This window comes from Neoarius graeffei, chromosome 20 (assembly GCF_027579695.1).
Source record: "Neoarius graeffei isolate fNeoGra1 chromosome 20, fNeoGra1.pri, whole genome shotgun sequence".
Taxonomy (NCBI): Eukaryota; Metazoa; Chordata; class Actinopteri; order Siluriformes; family Ariidae; genus Neoarius; species Neoarius graeffei.
In genome coordinates, this window is record NC_083588.1 from 25,290,041 (window position 1) to 25,309,471 (window position 19,431).

Here is a 19,431-nt window from a genome sequence, read left to right on the forward strand (position 1 = left end):
CATATTTTATTCAGAATAGAACATAGATGACATATCAAATGTTTAAACTGAGAAAATTTATCATTTAAAGAGAAAAATTAGGTGATTTTAAATTTCATGACAACAACACATCTCAAAAAAGTTGGGACAAGGCCATGTTTACCACTGTGAGACATCCCCTTTAATCTTTACAACAGTCTGTAAACGTCTGGGGACTGAGGAGACAAGTTGCTCAAGTTTAGGGATAGGAATGTTAACCCATTCTTGTCTAATGTAGGATTCTAGTTGCTCAACTGTCTTAGGTCTTTTTTGTCATATCTTCCGTTTTATGATGCGCCAAATGTTTTCTATGGGTGAAAGATCTGGACTGCAGGCTGGCCAGTTCAGTACCTGGACCCTTCTTCTACGCAGCCATGATGCTGTAATTGATGCAGTATGTGGTTTGGCATTGTCATGTTGGAAAATGAAAGGTCTTCCCTGAAAGAGATGCCGTCTGGATGGGAACATATGTTGCTCTAGAACCTGGATATACCTTTCAGCATTGATGGTGTCTTCCCAGGTGTGTAAGCTGCCCATGCCACACGCACTAATGCAACCCCATACCATCAGAGATGCAGGCTTCTGAACTGAGCGCTGATAACAACTTGGGTCGTCCTTCTCCTCTTTAGTCCGAATGACACGGCGTCCCTGATTTCCATAAAGAACTTCAAATTTTGATTCGTCTGACCACAGAACAGTTTTCCACTTTGCCACAGTCCATTTTAAATGAGCCTTGGCCCAGAGAAGACGTCTGCGCTTCTGGATCATGTTTAGATATGGCTTCTTCTTTGAACTATAGAGTTTTAGCTGGCAATGGCAGATGGCACAGTGAATTGTGTTCACAGATAATGTTCTCTGGAAATATTCCTGAGCCCATTTTGTGATTTCCAATACAGAAGCATGCCTGTATGTGATGCAGTGCCGTCTAAGGGCCTGAAGATCACGGGCACCCAGTATGGTTTTCCGGCCTTGACCCTTACGCACAGAGATTCTTCAAGATTCTCTGAATCTTTTGATGATATTATGCACTGTAGATGATGATATGTTCAAACTCTTTGCAATTTTACACTGTCGAACTCCTTTCTGATATTGTTCCACTATTTGTCAGTGCAGAATTAGGGGGATTGGTGATCCTCTTCCCATCTTTACCTCTGAGAGCCGCTGCCACTCCAAGATGCTCTTTTTATACCCAATCATGTTAATGACCTATTGCCAATTGATCTAATGAGTTGCAATTTGGTCCTCCAGCTGTTCCTTTTTTGTATCTTTAACTTTTCCAGCCTCTTATTGCCCCTGTCCCAACTTTTTTGAGATGTGTTGCTGTCATGAAATTTCAAATGAGCCAATATTTGGCATGAAATTTCAAAATGTCTCACTTTCGACATTTGATATATTGTCTATGTTCTATTGTGAATACAATATCAGTTTTTGAGATTTGTAAATTATTGCATTCCGTTTTTATTTACAATTTGTACTTTGTCCCAACTTTTTTGGAATCGGGGTTGTATAAGAACCTTATCTCATCTGTGAAACATGGTGGTGGTAGTATCATGGTTTGGGCCTGTTTTGCTGCATCTGGGCCAGGACTCCTTGCCATCATTGATGGAACAATGAATTCTGAATTATACCAGTGAATTCTAAAGGAAAATGTCAAGACATCTGTTCATGAACTGAATCTCAAGAGAAGGTGGATCATGCAGCGAGACAACAACCCTAAGCACACAAGTCATTCTACCAAAGAATGGTTAAAGAAGAATAACATTTTGGAATGGCCAAGTCAAAGTCCTGACCTTAATCCAATCGAAATATTGTGGAAGGACCTGAAGCGAGCAGCTCATATGAGGAAACCCACCAACATCCCAGAGTTGAAGCTGTTCTGGACAGAGGAATGGGCTAAAAGTCCTCCAAGTCAGTGTGCAGGACTGAAAAGCAGTGGGCCGAAGACAGAACCTTGTGAAACACCAAACTTTATCTCAGTATGTCTCGAAAAATCACCATTTACATCGACTGTCCTTGAATGTTTACATCTGGTTACATTGTTTGCACATTCGCACATTACTGCCCTTCTGCTGCTACATCTGATCATTGCCTTATTTTTATATTACACTACCTATTTTGCACTACAGTTACCTTTATTTTGTACTATCCTGGGAGGTTTTATTTGTTGCTTTTCTTTGCTTTTATTTTTTGCACTATATTGCCTTAACTTTGTATTACTTCTTCCGCCTATTTATTTATTTGTAATTGGCATTCATGGTGGACAGCAAACTAAGAATTTCATTGTGCAAGAGGACATTTTTTTACTGTGCAGATGACAAACACTTTGAACATACTGATAGCCATCAGGTTAATAAGACCTGAGCCAGGAGAGGACCATTCCCTTAACTCCCAGATCATTTTCTAGTCTGTCCAAGAGAATGGAATGATCAATGGTATCAAATGCTGCACTATGGTCAAGCAACACAAGCAGTGAGATACAGCCCTGATCAGATGCCAACAGTAGGTCACTTACGACTTTAACCAGTGCTGTCTCTGTGCTATGATGTGGTCTAAATGCTGATTGATACAGTTCATGGATGTTATTCCTACGTAGATATGAGCATAACTGCTGTGCGACAGCTTTTTCTAGGATATTGGAGATAAAGGGGAAGTTTGATATTGGCCAATAATGTTAGAATGCAGGCACTTATAGATGTATGCACGGAGGAGAACAGAGTGCAGACTGTCAACAAAGCCAAGCAGAGGGACTGGAATCAGTGTCGGTAAACTAGCAAGGGTTGGGTCATCAGCAAACAGTGTAATGTAATGAAGACAAAGAGCAAAAACTTGGAAGAAATAGCAAAGGGCCAGAAATTCGAGAGGCAGTCAGAAAAGATACAAGGCTTGGTATGACCTGAGCTAGCAGGACAATACTTTGCAATGGTGTGTTTGTTTGGGGAGTTTAAAATAGAGGAACAGGTGATTAAGGAAATGAGAGACAGCTGAGATTCAGTAAGCTGGAGACAGAGGGCACTGTGTGTCTTGGGAGCTGTAGTTCAGAGTGTCCATGTTTGTAGTTTGTTCTCTCTCTCTGTGGGTTGACTGACAGAACCCCCCTAAAGAGTTACTTCCAGGAACTACATTCTTTCTTGGATGACCCCTACCTCTGGGTGCTGGTTTGTTAGGACAGGGGTTCCCAAACTTTTCCATGCCAAGGCCCCCCAAACAGCATTAGCTTCTGGCCAGGGACCCCCTTTGCAAACCCACAGACAATACTACAAAATATGTAAAGAAACATCAACTTTTAGAATGTTTTCTCTTACTTTTATTCAATAATTGTTACATTTGTTTAGCATAAGAATATTATTAACTAACATGTTTTCAACACAAATATTTTTGCACTGAACAATAAACTTTTCACCAAACTGTTGATAAGAACATCACAAAAGAAATCAAACCACTCTCAATTGTGTGTGTGTGTGTGTCTGGGACTAACAGACGGTTTACACTAGTGGGAGGGATGGGCTTGGTGGCTCCTACATAGTTTGTCAACCCTGGGCTTAATCTCCGTCAGTGCCATACGCATGTCATTGTCCACATGTAGACGTGCTCTATGTTTGGTTTTAAGTACTTTTAAAGTTGAAAAGTCAGACTCACACAAGTAGGTTGTTGCAAAAGGGAGAAGGCATTTCAATGCCCTGTCAACCAAGCTGGGATAGTCCTTTCTTACATGTAGCCAGTAGTTAGACAGGGGAAGAGCCTCAAAGTCCATTTTTAAATCCCCTGAGTTTGTCATCTCAATCAGCTCCTCCTGTGACTTTAAGTCCAGACTAGAACCGACACCAGGGGCAAAGGGGTTCCTAACCCAGTTTAAATGTGTGTTTTTGAGGTCAGGGAAATAGTCTTTGAAATATCCTTGGAGGTGCCCCAGGTGGGACTGGATCAATGGAGAGATGGAGCCCAAATCATCACATGACAGCAGCTCCTGGTGAAGTAGTGGGAACATTTCTGTAACTCCCTCCTGGAGCTTGTTTGACCACAGCATGATCTTTTTGGAAAAAGCACACACTTTGTCTTGCACCTGGAGTATGTACGTGTCACGTCCTTGCATGCTTTGATTCAGTACATTTAGATGCTGGAAAATGTCTAACATGTATGCAAGTTTGCGGATCCAGGTTGCATTGGTGAACCGATCTGCCAGCTGATGCTTTTCAGATGAGAGGAACTCTGCAACCTCCCTCCACAGCTCATAGACACTGTTCAAAACTGCGCCCTGTGACAGCCAGCACACGTTCGAGTGAAGCAGCAGCCCCTCAAAACGAGCGCCCATCTCATTACAAAGCAGGGTAAACAGTCTGTGTTTCATGGGATGGGCTTTAATAAAATTCACTACTTGTATAACCTCCTGTAGTACCTGATTCAACTCGTTATTCATCCTTTTTGCGACAAGTGCCTCGCGATGGAGCATGCAATGTGTGGCCACTACATGCAGGGCCTTTTGCTTAAGGAGAGCGGTCACTTCACTGATCTTCCTGGTCATTGCCGCGGCTCTGTCCGAACACACCCCCACACAACAGGTCCAGTCAAATCTGTTAGACTCGATGTAATCGTCCAAAACTTGAAAAATGTCTTTCCCAGTAGTTCTTCTTTCAAGTGCTTTACAAAATAGTATTTCCTCCACAAATCTTTCCTGTGAAATAAATCTGATGTACACAAGCAGTTGGGCCTCATTGGATAAATCTGTGCTCTCATCCAGCTGAAGTGTGAAGTATTCGCTGGCTCTCACCTGCTCCAACAGCTGAGCAGATATGTCTTGAGCCATGTCACCAATCCATCGGCTCACGGTGTTAGAGAATGGGACAGCATCGATTTTTTTTGGCAGCATCCTCACCAATCAATTCTCAGACAATGTCTTTGGTGGCTGGTAAAATCAAATCTTCTCCAATTGAGTGAGGTTTTTTTAGCACGAGCAATGTGGTACGAGGCTAAAAATGATGCCTTCAGGGCCCACTCGGGGACAGTAGCTTGCTGGGTGAATGCAGCAGATTGCCTGACCAAATGCTCTTCTTTGCGTCTGAAGAAATCTGTTTTTTCGGCATCTGTCGGATGTTTTTGTACCAAGTGACGCTGAAGTTTTGAAGGTTTTAAAGGTCCCATGGCATGAAATTTTCACTGTCTGAGGTTTTTTAACGTTAAAATGAGTTCCTCTGACCTTCTTAAGTCACCCCAGTGGCTAGAAATGTCATAATGTGTAAACCAAACTATGCCCACCCTTTGTCAACATTTGAGAATGGCGCGTCAAAATGGCGCGTTGATAGGCTCTTCCCTTTACTATGTCAGCAAGGGAGATGATCCCCACGCCCCCCCCCCTGGATTCCCACCCACTGTATGGATTGCCCGCCCAGCTCAAAAGTTGCCACCATAGATACGTCAGTTCAATTTTGTAGTGAGGAGACCATAGAGGACACAACAACATGGCACCACCTAAGCGAGCGAAACATGGAAATTGCGCTGTACATGGATGTGACAACACAGAAAGGAGTCTGTTTTTACTGCCGATGGGAGAGCCCCTGAAGACGCAGTGGCTTAATTTTATTTACTCCAATAATACGCCGTAGAGTCTACCTAAGACGGTGTATGTTTGTCGGAAGCATTTTCCTGATGAATGTTTCCACAACTTGGGACAGTACAGGGCAGGTTTTGCACATCAACTGTCACTGAAGCCTGGATCCGTACCAAGCATCCCTGCCGCATCAACCACAAACACCGAACAAGTAAGTGTATAACTGTTAAGTCGTTTTGCCGTGTTTTAAAATCGGTGCATTAGCCTTGCAATGGCTACATTAGCTGTGCAGCTAACCGCTTCCTGCAGTTAGCCAGGTACTCTGTGCTGAAGGTACTCCTGCTGAAGTTGGTGATTTACAGTTTGTTCAACTGCTTGCGCTTCTGCTTCGGGGTCGGACTCCGGGTCAAAAGCGAAAGCTTGGACTGTTGCTTGACCTGCCATTGCTACTGTTAACACACAGGTAGCATGCCCGCAGCTTGGTCAAGCCCCTCCCCCTCCTCCCATGGCCTGCCCCCACCCTCTACCCTTCCCCGCCTCCATGCTCCATGCAGGTGTTGGACATGCATTAGCAAAACGACGCATTAGGAAAAGGGCTGAAATGGGGCTTTCTCCCAGGAGTCTGTATCTACGTGCCGAGGGTTCATTTTAAGAAAGGCTGCGGATATAACATCCAGAAACCTCCACGAGCCCGTTTAAAGCATCAACAAACCACCATGCCATGGGTCCTTTAAGCACTCGTTTGACAGGGTCTCCAGACAGAGGATGCATTTTGGGCAATCATGGCCATTTTTCTATATGGCTGTAAAGCCATACTTAATGTATGCTGCCTCATATTTTTGGATTTTAGTTGGCCAGGACTTCGTAGTTTTTTTCGCAGCAGTGTCCTCCACAGCAGGGCTGTTGGTTTGTTCCTTCGGTCTCTTCTCCAAAATCCTGTCCATTTTGCGCTAGCAATACGCTAGCTTGAGGAGCAAAGCAGCTTGATAAATGGCGCAAACCATTGGTGGCTGGTAAAATCAAATCTTCTCCAATTGAGTGAGCTTTTTTAGCTAAAAAACCTCACTCAATCGTCACAGGCAATCGGAGAGATGAGCATGGCAAACAACGTTTCGATATGATGTATTATTAATAATTATATTTTATAATAATGATTAAAAAACTAATTACAATATATTTAATAATTATTATTTTTTTTAAAAATTATTTTTTTTCGCAATTTTTTTGTTATCGTCCCTCCAACTTTGAGGCCCCCCTAGCACCCCCCACTTTGAAAACCACTGTGTTAGGATACTGGGCATGGAACTCATGCTTAAGAAGTGGGTCAAGAATGTCCCTGGACTTGACCCAACTTTGTTCCTCAGGCCCATATCCTTCCCAATCTACCAGGTACTCGACTTGGCCTCCTCTTCATCTTGAGTCAAGGATCTTGTTGACCTGGTAGATGGGCTCTCCCTCTAGATTCAGTGCAGAGTGTTCCTGGACTGGTGTGTTGCTGGCAAGGGGCCCTGGGATAGCAGTTTTTAGGTGTGAAACATGGAATGTATGAGATACTTGGCTGTGAAGGGTGAGTTCAAGACAGTATGATACTTCATTGACACAGCGCAAAACCTTAAATGGCCTGATGTAGCATGGCTGGAGTTCTCTACAGGTGTTGGTTTCTCTCAGATTCTTCGTGGTCACCCATACTCTGTCACCAGGGAGGAAGTTAGGAGTCTCTCCTCTATGCCTAAGTCTGGAAAGTCAGGAAATCTGTGTTTGTTTAACCCCCTCTTGAAAGGACGAGATCCAACTATCTTAATTACAGGCCTATTTCTAAACTGTCTGTTCTGGCTAACGTACTTGAATTCCTTGTCAGTCAACAAGTAAAAGAATACCTGGCAATTAATTCTATTTTATCAATTTCCCAGTCAGGATTTCGCAAAAAAACATAGCACCATTACTGCAACCTTGAAGGTTATTAATGATATTACAGAAGCCTTAGATAATAAACAGTGCTGTCTTTCTCTTTTTATAGACTTTTCTAAGGCTTTTGATACCATGGACCATAACATTTTGACTGAATGTCTTACAGCAGCTGGGTTTTCTGTACATGCAGTTGGATCGTTTGCAAACTATCTTAAAGACAGAACCCAGGCTGTCCGGTTAGAAGGTGTTTCTTCTGAGGTTCAGTTTGTCCACAAGGGGGTGCCACAAGGCTCAGTATTAGGCCCTTTGTTATTTACCTTGTATATAAACAATATTGGAGTGAATATCCCAAATGCAGCCTTTCATTTTTATGCTGACGACACAGTCTTATATTGCTTTGCACCCACAGCCTCAGAAGTGTTTGCATATATGCAGAATGTGTTTAATAGAGTGCAAGAACAACTCTGCCAATTGCAACTTGTTCTAAATGCATGAGGCAATAAACTGGTTGATTTCTGAAAGCATATTCTCCCACCAGTACCTGTTCCTTAACATTTGGTGAGTGCATTGGCTACGCAGATGTCCAGTGGTGGGAGATGCATGCACCCAGGTGATGAGTCTGCTGCGAAGATGCTTGGGTACATAGAGAAGACCAGGTGGGAGATGAATGGGATGAGTTTGAGGCTGTGACTTGCTTATTTCCTTGTCCAGTTCCAAGGTAATGGATTGTACGAAACACTGTGGTGGGATGATGGGATGAGAAATTGAGTCTTGGTGGTATGGACCAAAAGCCCTGGATAAAGTATCTGCTTTGGTATTCTTAGAACCTGGATGGAATGAAATTGTGAAGTCAAATTGGGTGAAGAATAATGCCCACCTGGCCTTACATGGATTTAATCTTTTGGCTTTCCTGAGATATTCTAGGTTCTTGTGATCTGTGAGAATTATGAAGGGGTGAGTAGCTCCCTTTAACCAATGCCGCCACTCCTCAAGGGCTAGTTTAATAACAAGCAGTTCTCTGTTCCCCACATCATAATTCCTTTCTGCTGAAGTTAGTTTCTTTTAAAAGAAAACTATTGGGTGTAGCTTTTGTTTTTCCCCAAAACACTGGGAAAGGATGGCCCTTACTCCAGTGTCAGATGCATCTACTTCTACAATGAATGGCTTAGAAGGGTCAGGGTGCTGGAGTATGGGGGCCAAAGTGAAGGAAGCTTAAGCCAATTAAAGGCTTCCTCTGCCACTGGGTTCCATTGTAGGTGCTTGAGACCCTTCTTCAGCAATGTGGTTAGATGGGCTGCCAGAGTGCTGAAACCTCGAATGAACCGGCAGTAGAAGTTTGCAAAGCCCAAGAATTGTTGAAGATCCTTTATAGATTTGTGTATCAGCCAGGATGTGAGAGTTGATACTTTAGATGAGTCCATACTTACTCCTTTAGTGCGGATAATATAGCCAAAGAAGGAGATCCTACTTTGATGAAGCTCACACTTTTCAGCCTTTACATAGAGGTTGTTCTCTAGTAGACACTTGAGAACTGCTCTGACATGTTCCTGGTGACTTTGGACATCTGAGGAGTATATCAGGATGTCGTCAATATAAGCTCTGACATATTTGCCCAGCATGTCCCGTAGCACATCATTGATAAAGCATTGGAACACACTGGGCACCGAAGAAAGGCCATAAGGCATGACCAAGTATTTGAAGTGTCCAGCGGTAGTGCTGAAGACTGTTTTCCATTCATCGCCCTTCTTTATCCTGATCAGATTATATGCGCTGCCCAGATCAAGCTTAGAAAAGATCCTCGCAGATCGGAGTTGCTCCAGAGCTGCTGGAACCAGAGGAAGAGGATAAGGGTATTTTACGGTGACCTGGTTTAAACCTCTGTAATTGATGCAGGGCCTTAGTCCACCTCCTAGTTTTTCCACAAAAAAGAAGCCAGCAGATGCAGGAGACTTGGAAGGACTGATATATCCCTGTTTGAGGGCCTTCTGAATATACTCCTCCATGGCAGTGTGTTCCTTCTGGGATAGAGGATAAATATGACCACGTGGAGGTGACATACCTGGCAGTAGGTCAATCGTGCGGTCATATGGCCTGTGTGGTGGTAGCCCACAGGCCTTCCCCCTACTGAAGACTTCTGAAAGGTACCAATAGCAGTCAGGAACATTGTCCATGGAGTCAGGTTGAGGACTTTCCACTGATGTGGAAGATACTTTGACCTGGGGACAAGAGAGACAGCTCTGGAAGCACGTGGGTGACCATTGAAGAATTTCTTTGCTTTGCCATGAAATCAGAGGGTTATGTACCGGTAGCTGTAGCCAGGGATATCCAAGGATAATGTCATGATCAACAGTTGTGGTTACATACAGTGAGATGAGTTCTTTGTGCAATGCTTTTACGTGAATTTGCACTGGTTGGGTGGATGTAGTGACCAGCCTGTCGCCTATGGGTCCTCCATCGATGGTCCTAATACTGATGGTCCTAATACACTCATGTCCTATCTGCTTTTGTTGATTCAGGGTCAGAGGGTAACTTTATCAGAAGTGCCATCATGCAGAACCTGCCTACCACCCCTCTGCACTGTGCAGAGGGGTGGTAGGCAGGTTCTGCATGATGGCACTTCTGATAAAGTTACCCTCTGACCCTGAATCAACAAAAGCAGATAGGACGTAAGTGGAGGACACCACCTTTAGTAAAACTGGTATCTTAAAGGATTTTGAGTTGAACTCTTTTGCTGGATTCATAGATCTCACTGGTTTCTCTGCTGGGGTCTCACGGGCTGGTCGGATCGGACAGTGCCAAATGTTATGTTTGGGGCTCCTGCAGTAGAAGCATAATCCCTCCTTGCATTATCTAGCATGCTCAGCATGGGTTAACCTAGTGAATGAGACCTCCATGGGTGAGCTGTCCTCTGATGGCTGAACAGACCTGGTACTATCGTGGATAGAGGGTCGGTGCTTTAACAGTTGGTTGAGATGAATAGCTAAGTGTATGAGGGAGTCCAGAGTGAGGTTCTCATCTCTACAGGCCAGTTCACTGATGATCTCAGGATGAAAACCTTGGCAAAAGACTGCTTTCAGAGCTGGATCGTTCCATCCACTGGTGGCTGCTAGCATCCTGAAGTCCAGGGCATATTCAGCAACACTTCGAGAACCTTGAGAGCTGGTGAGTAGACTCTCCCCAACCTCTATCCCCTCTGGTTCATGGTCAAACACTGTCTTGAACAGGGAGAGGAACTGTTCATATGACTTAGTTTGCTCACCACCCTTGTTACAAATGGCAGTTGCCCAGCAGAGCACTTTGCCAGTGAGAAAAGATAGAAACTTACCTGATGAGCATAAAATCACTAAGTTTGGCATGGTGGCAAAATACATTGAACATTGCAGTAAAAAAAAAACTTTACATGCGATGGCATCTCCAGTGAACTTCTCCAGAGTGGGGAGTTGCAACGCTGGGCTAGGAGGAGACTCAGGGCGTGCTAGGAGGGCCTGTGACATCAGAGTTGCGAGCTGTGTCATCTGAGTGTTGAGATTGGTGAGTATCTGTTGATTTTCTCCCAGTAAACGCCCCTGCATGTTCAGAGCAGTCTGTTTGTTATCCTCCGTGACATCCATGTTTGGCGAAGTATCCTGTTAGAATGCAGGCACTTACAGAAGTACAGAAGACCAGAGTACAGACTGTCAACAAAGCCAAGCCAAGGGACTGGAATCAGTGTTGGTAAACGAGCGAGGGTCGGACGATTGGCAAACAACGTAATGTATGGAAGACAAAGAGCAAAAACTTAGAAGAAATAGCAAAGGGCCAGAAATATGAGAGGCAGTCAGAAACAATATAAGGCTTGGTACGGTATGACCTGAGCTAGTAGGACAATACTTTGCAATGGTGTGTTTGTTTGGGGAGTTTAAAAAGAGGAACAGGTAATTAAGGAAATGAGAGACAGCTGAGATTCAGTAGGCTGGAGACAGAGGGCACTGTGTGTCTTGGGAGCTGTAGTTCAGAGTGTCCATGTTTGTAGTTTGTTCTCTCTCAGTGGGTTTACTGACAGATAATTGGACAGCTGACAGGGATCAAGGTCAGGTTTTTTAATTAGGGGTTTGATAACTGCTAGTTTAAAGGATTTGGGTACATAGCCAATCCGAAGAGAAGAATTTATTATTTTTAGAAACAATTAAATTACTTCAGGTATTATCTGTTTGAATAGTTGTGTAGGTAAGGGATCTAGTACACAAGGTGAGGATTTTGATGTGGAGATTAATTAAATTAGTTCACTTTCTCTAAGGGGAGTTGTGGCAGTGGGATGCGTGGTCAAGCGTCAGTCTGTGAATGGAGGGCAGAGTCAGGGAAGGTAAGTGGCGGAGTCACTGCACCTGATGGGAATTAACTTGTGTTTGTGTGTCTTCCCCAGTGACCGTGCCCTATAAGAGGAGAGGGAGAGCGGAGGAAGGGAGCTTCTCCCCAACCTGGATACTGGTGTGTGTGCATGTATTTTAAGCTGAAAAGCTAAATAAAGAGTCTTTGAGAACTCAGTTCTGGCCTGCCGTGCTTCTGTGCTCCACCCACCTAGAACACTGTTACAGTGGTGCCGAAACCTGGGAAGGAGCGCAGGAGTGAACAGCCCCATGGAGTCCTCCCCCTTCAAGGACTTGATCCATGCCCTCGCCACGGCCCAACAGAGCCAGCACCAGGCGCTGGTCACCCTCTGGAAAGAACAGGAGCAAAGGTTTGAGGCCCTGGTGTTGGCGCAGCAGGAAGACCGCCAGGCGTTCCAGCACCTACTTGCGTCGGCGGGGTCCACCAGCTCTACCTCCGTGGGCCCTCCCCACCTCACCCTTATGAAGATGGGCCTGCACGATGACCCCGAGGCCTTCCTCGCTCTTTTTGAGCAGGCAGCAGAGGCGTGGGGTTGGCCGGTGGAACAGCGTGCGGCGCGCCTCCTCCCCCTGCTCACGGGCAAGGCGCAGCTGGCCGTGCTACAGCTCCCCGCCGACAGCCGGCTGGTCTACGCAGACCTCCACAGGGCCGTCCTCCAGTGCGTGGGTCGCACTCTGGAGGAGCAGCGCTTCCGCGCGCTGCGCCTGGAGGAGGTCGGCCAGCCGTTCGCGTTTGGCCAGCAACTCCAGGACGCCTGCCGCCAGTGGCTGAGGGCCGACAACCGCAACGCCGAGGAAATCATCGATCTGATGGTGCTGGAGCAGTTCGTCGCTTGACTTCCGGAAGGAACCGCGGAGTGGGTCCAGTGCCATCGCCCGGCATCACTGGATCAGGCCATTGAGCTGGCGGACCATATGGCGGCTGTTCCAACGGCAGGACAGCGTGTCTCCCCCTCTCCCCTCCCTCTCTCTCTCTCCCCTCCTGTTCCTCACCCTCGCCCCATTCCCCCACCGCGGAGGCGTGGGCCGGCTCCACCCCAGCCGGCCTGCCGCACCCGCAGTATCCTACCATTTCCTACTTCCATGTCTGTGTCTTCCCCCCCTCAGGTGAGTGATATCCGGAACACCTGTGCAGAGAGAGAACCTGGGCCGGTGTGCTGGTGCTGCAGGGAGCCGGGGCACCTCCAGCATCAGTGCTCGGCAATGGAGGTGGGCGCGGTGGTCTGGATCCCCGACGTGCCAGGAACCACCCTCGATCGGGTCGGAGCGTATCGCATACCGGTGAGTATCCAAGGGGATACGTATCAGGCTTTGGTGGACTCCGGCTGTAATCAGACCTCAATCCACCAAAGCCTGGTGCAAGATGAGGCATTGGGCAGAGCACAGTTGGTGAAGGTGTTGTGTCTGCATGGGGATGTTCACAACTACCCTTTAGTGTCGGTCCACATTCTGTTTCGAGGGGAGAAATTTAGAGTACAGGCGGCAGTTAATCCTCGCCTTACCCACTCGATAATTTTGGGGACTGATTGGCCGGGATTTCGGGATTTAATGATGCACTTAGTGAAGAGTGGGTCCTGCTGTAGTTCAGCGGGGGGAGGTCCCAGTGTGGCATTGGCGGGAGCAGCTGTCACAGAGCTGTCTACGTCATCACTGCGTCAGAGTGAGGAGCAGCAGGCTCCTCCTCCCTCTCTCGGGGAATCCCTCGCGGATTTTCCGTTAGAGCAATTGCGAGACGAGTCTCTGCGGCATGCGTTTGACCAAGTGAGAGTAATCGATGGTCAAATGCTCCAGCCAAACGCCACCCCATCCTTCCCCTATTTTTCCATTATTAAGGATAGGTTATACCGAGTGACGCAGGACACTCAGACTAAGGAACAAGTAACCCAACTTTTGATCCCAAAGAGCCGCTGGGAATTGGTATTCCAGGCGGCTCACTTTAATCCCATGGCTGGACACTTAGGCCAGGATAAGACACTAGCCAGAATAATGGCCCGGTTCTATTGGCCAGGGATTCACAGCAATGTCCATAGGTGGTGTACGGCATGCTGCGAATGCCAGTTAGTAAATCCAGTGGCCATCCCAAAAGCGCCTTTGCACCCTCTGCCATTAATTGAGACCCCGTTCGAAAGAATTGGGATGGATCTCGTCCGGCCATTAGATCGGTCAACACGAGGGTATCGCTTTATTTTAGTTCTGGTGGACTATGCAATGCGATATCCGGAAGCAGTGCCGCTCCGCAATATCTCCGCACGTAGTATTGCGGATGCGCTCTTCCGCGTCATCTCCCAAGTCGGAATCTGCAAAGAGATTCTGAATGATCAAGGCACTACATTTATGGCAAGCACACTGCGCGAACTGTATGGGTTATTGGGAATCAAGCCGATCCGCACCAGCGTTTATCACCCACAAACAGATGGCTTAGTCGAACGGTTTAATCGCACCCTCAAAAACATAATTAAAAAATTTGTAAGCGAGGACGCAAGTAACTGGGATAAATGGCTCGAGCCCCTGCTTTTCTCAGTGCAAGAGGTCCCACAAGCCTCCATGGGGTTCTCCCCATTCGAATTATTATATGGGCGTAAGCCGCGTGGCATCCTAGATGTGCTGCAGAAAAATTGGGAGGAGGGACTTTCCCCGAGCAAAAATGAAATTCAATACGTTATTGACCTACGTGCAAAACTCCACACACTCCCACACCTAACCCAGGAGAATTTGCGGTAGGCTCAAGAACATCAAGTCTGCCTGTACAACAGGGGCACGTGCCTGAGGGAATTCACACCGGGAGACAAAGTACTCATGTTATTGCCCACGTCAAGCTCTAAATTAATCGCCAGGTGGCAAGGACCCTTTGAGGTCACACGGCGAGTCGGGGACGTCGACTATGAGGTGAGGCGAATGGACAGGGGCAGGGTATTACAGGTATACCACCTCAATCTGTTAAAATGTTGGAGCAAGGAGGTCCCCGTGGCACTGGTGTCGGTGGTTCCAGAGAAGGCGGAGCTGGGGCCAGAGGCTCAAAAGGGAAAACCGGCATCACCCACCGCTCCGGTCCCCTGTGGAGCCCACCTCTCCCCGACCCAGCTCACGGAGGTCGCCTGGTTGCAAACAGAATTTTCTGATGTGTTCTCGCCCCTGCCTGGCTGCACCCACCTCATAGAACACCACATTGAGACGCCCCCGGGGGTGGTAGTGCGCAGCCGCCCTTACAGACTGCCCGAATACAAGAAAAAGGTGGTTCAGGAAGAACTCGAGGCCATGCTCGAAATGGGCTTCGTCGAGGAGTCCCACAGTGACTGGAGCAGTCCGGTGGTCTTGGTTCCCAAGGCTGATGGGTCGGTCCGGTTCTGTTTGGACTATAGAAAAGTCACTACGGTGTCTAAATTTGACGCGTACCCAATGCCTCGTATTGACGAGTTGCTCAATCGACTAGGCACGGCTCGTTTTTATTCGACACTGGATTTGACAAAGAGATATTGGCAGATCCCCTTGACTCCACTATCGCGTGAGAAAACGGCCTTTTCAACACCCTTTGGCTTACACCAGTTCATCACACTTCCGTTTGGGTTGTTTGGGGCGCCCGCTACGTTCCAGCGGCTTATGGATAGGGTCCTCTGCCCCCATGCCACCTATGTGGCCGCATACCTAGATGACATTATTGTTTATAGTAATGACTGGCCGCGGCACCTAAAACACCTGAGGGCCATCTTGGGGTCGCTGAGGCGAGCGGGGCTCACAGCCAACCCAAAGACGTGTGCAATTTGGTGGGTGGAAGTACGGTATCTGGGCTTCCACTTGGGCAATGCGCAGGTGCGTCCCCAAATCAATAAGACAGCAGCGATTGCGGCCTGTCTGAGGGCCAAGACCAAAAAGGGGGTGAGGCAGTTCCTGGGGTTGGCTGGCTACTATCGTAGGTTTATACCTAATTATTTGGACGTCATCATCCCGCTGACTGATCTCACTAAAAAGGGGGCACCAGATCCGGTCCAGTGGACGGAGCAATGCCAGCGGGCTTTTTCTAAGGTAAAGGCTGCACTGTGTGGGGGGCCACTGTGACACTCCCCTGACTTTTCTCTCCCCTTTGTTTTACAGATGGACGTATCGGACAGAGGGCTGGGGGCGGTTCTGTCCCAGGAGGTGAAGGGGGAGGACCGTCCAGTGCTGTACATCAGCCGCAAGCTGTCAGTGCACGAGGGCAGGTACAGCACCATAGAGAAGGAATGCCTCGCCATCAAGTGGGCGGTCCTCGCCCTCCACTACTATCTGCTGGGGTGCCCTTTCACCCTCTGGTCGGACCATGTGCCCCTGCAGTGGATCCACCGCATGAAGGATGCCAACGCGTGGATCACCCATTGGTATCTGGCTCTTCAGCCATTTAAGTTCGAGGTGGTCCACAGGCCGGGAGCGCAGATGGTTGTGGCAGACTTCCTCTCCCGTCAAGGGGGGGGGGGGAGTCGGCTGCAGGCCAGATGGCTGCCCAGCCTGAGTCGGGCGGTGGGGGTATGTGGCAGAGGGGGCGTGGTTAAGCATCGGTCTGTGAATCGAGGGCAGAGTAAGGGAAGGTAAGTGGCGGAGTCACTGCACCTGATGGGAATTAACCTGTTTGTGTGTCTTCCCCAGTGACCACGCCCTATTAGAGGAGAGGGAGAGCAGAGGAAGGGACCTTCTCCCCAACCTGGAAACTGGTGTGTGTGTGTGTGTGTGTGTGTGTGTGTGTGTGTGTGTAGTTTAAGCTGAAAAGCTAAATAAAGAGTCTTTGAGAACTCAGTTCTGGCCTGCCGTGCTTCTGTGCTCCACCCACCTAGAACACTGTTACAGGAGTAAAACATTCTAATTGCTGATCTGAGACAGTTATATTGTTAACTACAGAGTCACTTAAATTGTCACTTAAGTTGTCTGAACTTAAATTAGTAGTTTGAATTTTTTGTCGGATATTTTCAATTTTGTCACTGAAAAAATTCATGAAGTCATTGCTACTACATACTGCAGGTGTGCATGTGTCTTTTTCCTGGTTAATTTTGCAACAGTATTAAATAGGAATCTAGGATTATTTTTGTTATCTTCTATAAGGGTGGAGAGATACGTTGATCAAGCAGCACTAAGAGCTTTTCTTTCCTTCAGGAAGCTCTCCTTCCAAGCTAATTTGAATGCTACCAATTTTGTTGGACACCATTTACGTTCCAATTTTCAAGTGTTTTTTTTAAAGTGCGAGTGTCATCGTTATACCAGGGTGCTAATTTTTTCTCTTCAATAATTTTCCTTTTAATAGGAGCCACATTATCTAAAATATAGCAGAATGTTGACTCTAAGCATTCAGTTGCTTGATCAAGTTCTGCAGGGGCTGATAGTGACCCAATCAAAGTTGATAACTCTGGGAGATTATTTATAAAACTCTGTGCAGTAGTTGACATGAATGTATGTTTAATACAGTAGAGTGGTGAGGTGCATATATTATTACTCAGACATATTTTGAATGAGATGAGATAATGATCTGAGATAACCTCAGACTGTAGAAGTGTGACTGTATTTTCTATATTTAACCCGAATGTTAGGATTAGATTGAGAGTATGATGACCATTATGGGTAGGTCCTATGACATTCTGATTAACCCCTACTGAATCTAAAATGGACACGAACACTGTTTTCAAAGGATCTTCTGTGCTATCAAAGTGAATATTAAAATCTCAGACAACTAAAGCTTTGTCTTAGGAAATAACCAGGTCTGAGTTAAAATCCGCAAATTCAGAAAGAAACTCAGAATATGACCCAGACCCAGGGGGCCTGTAAATAATAAGTAACGGAATTAACTGGGTAGACTTATTTTTTGAGGCTACATACATTATAGTAATATGAAGAACTTCAAATGTATTAAATTTAGAACCAGGCTTTTGTGTTACACCTAGATAATCATTATAAATAATCATGATGCTTAATCCATGTTTCTGTTAAACATAGTATATGAAAATCCTGATCAGTAATAAGTTCATTAACAATAAGCACTTTAAATGTAAGAGTCAAGTCAAGTTTATTTCTATAGCGCATTTACCAATATACATTGTCGTAAAGCAGCTTTACAGAATTTGAATTACTTTAAACATGAGCTAATTTTATCCCTAATCTATCCCCAATGAGCAAGCCTGTGGTAACGGTGGCAAGGAAAAACTCCCTCAGAAGACATGAGGAAGAAACATTGAGAGGAACCAGACTCAAAAGGGAACCCATCCTCATTTGGACAACAACAGACAACATAATTATAACATTAACAGTTTTAACATGAAGTCAGTTTTGTTGATGTTATAACTCTTCATTGATGGAAACTTGAATGCAAAACTGTTCATGACAACTGCAGTCCTCAGCCATAAAAGCATTACTGTAAGTGTCCAGAGCATCTTCCAAGTGTGACTTTCAACTGTCCACATGGGGCCGTCCTCCACAGGAGCAATGTGATGAGACTCCGACCAGACATAGGGCATCAGAATGGATCAGGCAGGTCCAAGGAGCAGAAGAGGTCAGCATCTCGATCTAAGGATTGACAGGTAACTCAGAGGGACAGATGGGGGGAAGAGGGAGAAAACACAGGTTGTTAGGTATGCCCAATATCACCTGAATAAGTAGAAACAGTATACATTTTGCCCTGAGTGCAAGCAGGGACTCTGGCAAAACTAACTATGATAGCATAACTAAAAGGGGAGAGCTAGAAGGTAACACAGGCATGAGGGAGCCCTGGGACATAAAGCAGCCAGCCACTACACCATCAACAAACTCGAGTGAGCAAGTGAGTGGGGGACTGACAGCATCCATACATCCCAGTTTACCAAAACACCCTATGTCTGAGGACCCTTCAGATCTACTCCTTTACCTCATAAACATGATTAACAAAAGGCTTAACTAAATAGATGTGTTTTCAGCTGAGACATAAATGCTGAGACTGAGTCTGATTTCTAAACACTACTTGGGAGGCTGTTCCATAACTGTGGAGCTTTGTAAGAAAAGGCTCTGCCCCCTGATGTAGCCTTCACTATACAAGGTAACAGCAGATAGCCTGCACCTTTTGATCTAAGTAGGCATGGTGGGTCATAAAGGACCAGAAGTTCACTCAGGTACTGTGATGCGAGACCATTCAGTGCTTTAAAGGTCAATAATATTATTTTATAATCAATACAAAATTTGATTGGGAACCAATACAGTGTGGATAAGACAGTAGATGTAAGAGATCTAATATTTAATAGCCCCACCTTTAGATCAAAGGTGTTGTCAGTGGCTGTACAGTCAGTGTGATCTAATTTTATATTGATTAGGTTACTGGAAAAAACTCTGAGTATATCTACTTTTTTGTTTATCTCGGGGAACAGACATAGTCTCAATGTAGTGGGCCCTGAGTGACGACTCTGTGCAGCTAGCAGACAGTTGATTTAGGCTGTTCATCTGCTCCCCGGCCTTGGCTCTGGATTGTAGAAGTTAGCTAGGCCTGTTCTGAGACTATGAGCTATGCTGCAAGAAATGGGAGCAGCACCTTCTCAAGTGGGATAGATACTATCCCACCCTAACAGGCCAGCAGTGCCCTCAAAAATTAGCCCAATTATCTATAAAGCCCACACT